A 6383-nucleotide genomic window follows, 5' to 3' on the forward strand; every position below is an offset into this window, starting at 1 on the left:
ATCATAAATGAGGGGACAGGCGTTTGGGGTCTAGGTCTCCACTGATGCTGGGTGGCTGCTCAGAGACACTGGCAAACCCTAGAGGAATAAAAAACAGCTGAGGCTGAAGTCCTGAGGAGGAACATCCATCCCTCAGTTATGCTGTATTCATGGAAATCGAATTGATTGAGCAACCTGTCCACTGGAGGTTGGAGCAAGATGATCTTTAAGGTCCCTTCCAACCCCAACCATTCTGTGATTCTATGACAGATGATTAATTGAGGAATACAAATAATTTCATTCACCTCATCTGCTTCTCTTGCCCATCTGATCCCCGAATTCTCATTTTACTTCTGCAAGTACTTCTGCTGATTCTTTTCACCCTGTTTACCTCTGACTGCATGTCTGATAACTGCATTTAGTCCACCACCTCCTCTCCTGGAGGGGAACCTGAAAATGAAAAGATTATGTTTCCAAACACTGGTTCCTCTGAGCAGGCTGGAAACATCTCTGGTGCTGAGTGGCAGATTGCCATTTGTGTTTAGAATGTTGCAATTAAATCTTTTAAGGGTGATTATGGAAAATGAGAAATCATTTCCTAATAACACTGCTTGGAGCCATTGCTGGAGGTACAGTATATTCTCCTATGTGTATTCATGATATCAAGCATGCCATGAATCATGCTGTTTTTAAAGTTTAGTTAAGCTTCAAACAAAATATCTAGTGACACGATGGATTCTCCATTTCTGTGTTGCTTGAAGGGTTAATCTCAGACCTGTCTGCAAAGCGTGTGGTGGTCCACATGAAAGCTTTGGATTAGTGGTAGGGATCAGTGCAAGAAACAGTGTAATCCAGAGGGTAGAAAGATATATATATATTTTTTCTTTAACGTGATGTAAATCCATGCATTTCACAGGTGATTTCTATTTATATTGATCATTTGCATTTTGAAGATTGGTTCAATTACCTCCACTATTAATGACCATGTTTCAGTTTCTGACAACTGAGCCAACAGAGATAGGATGTATAAAGTAATGCAGTCATAATTTTATGTAGCATTTTCATTATTAAGGTATTTGGTTTGGTGGTTCTTGTATATAATAAAGTAGAATTTAATATCCACCCACAGCAGGGAAAAACTTCATATTTTTATATCTGCACTGCTGCAAGTATATGACACCTCCACCCCACCCCACTCTTTAATTCTGTTATCTTAACAGCCAAATAGGAAAGCACTCTAGGAATAGTAATCCTATAAGCTTATGGTGGTAAAGTGCTACTTTTTATATTACAGCTATACTACCCTCTCTAGATATTTTTATCCATTCAGCTGCTGAGGAATCTTGCTGCTTTACCACACGTTTTCAAAGAACCGCCCCCGATTTCCTGGAAATCTGTATCAGTAATAATCTGCTGGTGTTACTGATATGCATGACCCACCATGGGACACTTAACAGTGCAGTGGGTGGAGTAGGTGTGCTGCCAACAGGTCACAGGTCTGCATGTGCACTGACTGAGGCAATGGAGAAGTTAGCATTGACATCGTTGAGAGAATATGCTGAAGTCATGGTTATGCTGTTTTGTTTGAGACCATTGCTACAAGAGATAGGACATAATTAGGGAACCTTGTGGTAAGCTGCACAAGACCTCTCCAAGGTTCTGGTGCTGCAAAAATTGCAAAAAGATAAAAAATGTGTGTGGGTCTTTCCTTTGCAGTGTTGGGTGCCCATGGGGTACGGGTACAGAGCATACAGGGTGGTGTCTGTAGCTCCTGGCTAGTGTGCTGTGCACAGTGGTCACTAGAGACACGCGCCTGCCCCTCCGTCGGCTGATGGACTGAACCTGCTTCTCTCCCTTTTTCTATTCTGTCTTCAAATCTGACTTAGCAGGGTCAGACTGGGACTCCTGCTGTAAATGCTGTCTTCCACACAGCTTCTCCAGCCCGCTCCACTCTGCCCATCAAGGTCTGTCTCCTTTGTGGTAAACAACCTTCAAGATAATCATCAGTCAGACCTCATTAATGAAAGGGGATAAGGGGGCTCTGAGGATAACTAATCTATCAGCACGCTGCTTGCTGGTGAATTCCCAGCTGCTGGCTGCGTGCAAGTTTTCCCCCAACAACTAAGCCGACCAAACTCAGCATCCACAGCTGTGTCTAAGTAATTTGTTTTGTATGTAGCAGCACTGTGTGCCAGGTGGGGAAGGAGAAAAAAAATAATTTTTTTCCCCTGCCAGATAGTTTGGGAGGAACAAGAGAAGAGTTCTTACCTGCAAAATCTCTTGCTGTTTTAAATAATTAAAACTGTTCTTTTCCCACACAGGTTTACCTCCTCGCCTTTCATGTGTGCCTGGGACTGGGAACCCCCCTGTGTTCTGCAGCGGGTAATTATCCTGCCGTGCTCAGCAAAAGTTCTGATGAGTGGCAATCAGATGGAAACAAGGAATGATTACAAATGACAGTGTAGGCTAAATGCGGTAGAGATGAGAAGTCTTTAGAAATCTGAAACAATAAAAGTGATCACTCAGTAAACACAAGTGACACAATTAATTAGTAATCATTATGTTTATTTTACTTGTCTGGGATGGTCTTCAAGATCTAAATAATTTGTTTCATTTTAAATATTTCATTTACTTGTATGACTTCACACAATTTTTCCCTTCTGATGTGCTTTCTTATCATATCATTGCAGAGAACTACCTTCACTCTCCCCCATCCTCTTCCTGCTTGCTTTTGCATAATTTTAAAGACATACTTGCTATTGCTACTTAGAGCAGTTCTTCATTGTATTCAGACCATGTTTGACTCCATAAAGAGTTTCTTTTGCCTCTGTGATTTAAGAGAGCCTGAACTTGTAACAGAATATCATATACATATATATAAAATTAAGATGGGAAACTGTAGGGAGAAAGCTCTTTGAACTGTCATGCTAATGTAATTTTATTTTTAAAGCACATTTGGATACCCAGTGCTCATCACTTTAATGCATTAGCTTTGCATTTGTCACTCCAGACTCGGAAACGGAGGTGTGGGTGGAAGCTGTTGCACGCTTGGTGTCACAGCGGTCTCGCTCTGGAGTCGGCAGATGTAGAAGCCAGATCTAGAGCTGACTCCAGCACCGCACACTCAGATGAGAAGGGAGTTGCTGCTTCCAGCTCCCACTCTCAGCTGCTTAATTCAAAAGAGCTGTCAGGTTCAAAGGTGCATGCAAACCTGTAATGGGTGTAAATGGAGGTAGCCTTTAACTGGCAACATCTGCCACATGATCAGTAAGAGCAGTGGGGAAGGGGGTAAGCACAGGTCAAACAGAATCATCATGATGCACTCTGAGCATATTCTCAGCTACAAGAAGGGCATGCAGGTGCATGTCTGCATTTCCTCTCTGTGCATCTCAAAGATGGATCATATTGCCAGTCATTGTAGCAATACTCTTCTGAGCTCTAAAGAGGGAGGAGACTCTCAGACTTATTTTTCAAAGCATGTCTGGCTGTTGCCAGGATGGAGACAGCCTTGGAAGAGCAAGAGGCTTAAAAGCAGTGGAGTTCTGCCTGTTTCTGGCTTCCCTGTGTTCTAACACTGCCCCTGAAGCTAGGCTGGTGAAGCCTGCTGGCAACATGAGGATAAGAACAGAACAGATTTGCCTGGGGGAGCAGGGGTTGCCCTGTGGGTTGCTTGGGAGTCCTGTGACATGTTCCCAGAGGTGTTGCAGAAGTAATTATAGTAACATCATTGGTGCTGAAGACTACATGGGGTTTTTCTTTTGTTATCTTTACATCGTTTGCATACCTTAATTCAAGCACTGATTTTAGGTTTCTGCATTTTAACATATGCTTGGCACCACTTCTTTACTCAATTTTCTATAACAAAATACTTGATGTACCAGGTACAAAGTTTGAAAAGGAGTAGAGGCTAAAAAAGTACACAGACAGCAGTGGGATTTCTCTCATTTGAGAAAAGTCATGTGCCAGACCCCTACTGCAAATTCCCCTAGGTGTCTCATTTACTCCAAAACACTTATGCTTTGTGAGATCTAATCTTCAAGAATGAAAGTTAGGTGTCCTTGACAAGTTCACTTAAAATTTTAAATCTGGATACCATGATGCTGTTATCACATTTCCACTTCACTTGTGTAAGAATTTTCCTAGTATAATTATCCAGCTTATCATTCTGGAGAGCTGTAAGATTGCTTTTAGCAATTATTCGTAAATCTATACCTAATTCTGTTATCTATTTCAGTTTAAAAACATTCATATTTCAGTGCATTTCCATTAATTTCAAAGAGTTTTGGCTCTCTGTCTCCAATAATTCCTGATTCACACAGCCTGAAAAATCAGCCTAGGCTCTGCAACAATGCAATGGAAAATCAAAAGTCAGTAGCACTCTCATTGTCTCCATCAAGAGTATATAGCAAAACTTTAAAACATGTTGCTGTCATAGAAGATGAGGGACAAATTTGGCTTGCAGTTTTAAGATTAAATCTCCATTCTGTCAGCACTGTTATGTAAGTCACACTTCCTGTTCCCATTTCTTCCCAGTGATATGAAGAGGCAAAAGGCTATTAAACATCATAATTTCTTCTTTAATAAAGGAGAAGGAAAAAAGCCTCATGAATTCAAAGCTACTTTTTGTGTTAGGTTTGAAATCAGACCTTGGCATATTGACCATGCTTTGATAATTGTAAATAGTCTGAAGGAAACTGAGGAAAAGACAATCTGTAGAGGATACCTGCGTAGTACATTTTATGTGCTCTTTTTGCAGGATGAAGAACAGCACTTAAAAGATGGCCATATTCCCTCAGCAGTTCCATAACCTGCTTTTTTGAAGCAGCTGCCTCAAGGAACTAGGTCCATGACTAGTGCAGTCAAAATCCATATGAAGGATCTGCTCTTTCCTTTTTTCCTTTTCCTTCTCTCATTCCCTTCTTCCCCCCCTTCCTTTTTCCCTCCGTTTCTCCCTAACTCCCTCCTTCCTTTCTCTTTTTCTCTTTCTCTTTCTCCCTATCATGCTTTTTTTTTTTTTTTTTTCTCCCCACTTTTACAGTGAATAATCTAGTTGGCTGGTAGGAAGCCTTATGAAGGGCTAATTCAAGGATAAAGCAAGAGTGTTTATATTTATCCTGTGTTTGGTCACAAGAGATTCTCTTTCATTTCATTTGAAATCATAAAACATGGTTAGCTTATACACCATAAATAATGTTAGCTTTCAAAAAATCTATGAAAGAATGGCAGTGTGTCTTTGCTGAGGGCAATTTAAAACCCCTTGTGTGAGCTGATCAAATTAAATAAAGCTTCTGTGCTGTCAAGGTTCAAAATCTACTGATGTGCCAACATTCATTCTTCAGCTCTGTATTTAGCTTTCCAGGCAGACAAGGTCAGCCGTGCCTGATTGATCTGGCTTCTGTCTTGTAGGAAGACCAGGCGGTTGTTTCTGTAAGAAAGAGGGTGTTTCCCCCCATTTTCCTCCTAGAATGGAGCAGCAGATCTGGTCTCACTCCACCAGGTGGCATTCTTTAACCAGGGAAAAAAATCACTTTTTTTTTTTTTTAAACTATCTGCTCACCTTGGTGGAGAGGGGGAAGCAGGCTTGGCTCATAGGTTATTATTATTATTATTATTATTATTATTATTATTATTATTATTATTATTATTATTATTATTATTATTATTATTATTATTTCTTTCTGGTTTAAAGAAATGTTTTTACTTTAACAGGCTCCCATCCATCTTCTGGCATGATTTGTGATGTTTAAAAAATAAATCAATAAGATAGCATTTGCTGTCAGCTATTGAGTAACTGACAGGTGCCACAAAGGGAAGGAAAAATGGGCTGGAATATACAATCCATCCCTGCATCTCACTGAATAAAGGCAGAGTCAGTGCCCCTAAACAAACAAATAAGTGTGCTGGCTCCACTCAAAAGAGAGAAGATGTTTCCAAGCTGCTAGTGCTGCATAACGGAGCCTCTGTTCTGGCTGTCCCAAAGCCACATGAATCCTCGCCTCTGACTCTCGGGGATGAGCTGCTGTGACGTATATTTCTGCCACCACAACCTGTCAGCGGTGTCTGGATGATGCATGGAGCAGAGGACAACTGCACTGGCTCTGTCCAAGCTAAATTATATCTTCAGTCCAGAGGGTTTCGGAGATCCTGGGAGTTGAGTTGAAGTCTGCTCCTCCTACCTTCTACCCCCCCCCAAAAAAAATCCAAACCAAGTAGTTGGCTACTTTGATTCAGATATGAAGATTTCCCCACCACAATGTGTACCCCAGTCCCATTCCCAGTCCAGTATTTTGGGGCACTAAGCATCAACCACCTCCTCCACGGAAACATATCCTGGCAGGGAAGGGTCAGGTGCACCCACACCACTGCTGACCCTTTGAAAAACCATGCTGGAAGGATCAAGTGTC

The 6383-nt window shown here is 41.3% G+C and overlaps 1 long non-coding RNA gene across 1 annotated transcript in view; it reads left to right on the forward strand.

Moving 5' to 3' along the window:
* The window catches only part of LOC311427700, a 55430-nt gene extending 50064 nt beyond the window's left edge, over positions 1-5366 (forward strand). The window contains exons 4-5 of the long non-coding RNA XR_014687501.1: positions 2301-2361; positions 4736-5366. This is a non-coding gene — a long non-coding RNA (uncharacterized lncRNA). The remainder of the gene's footprint in view (positions 1-2300; positions 2362-4735) is intronic.
* The last annotated feature ends 1017 nt before the right edge of the window (positions 5367-6383 follow it).

This window comes from Aythya ferina (assembly GCF_964211825.1).
Source record: "Aythya ferina genome assembly, chromosome: Z".
NCBI classification, from domain to species: Eukaryota; Metazoa; Chordata; class Aves; order Anseriformes; family Anatidae; genus Aythya; species Aythya ferina.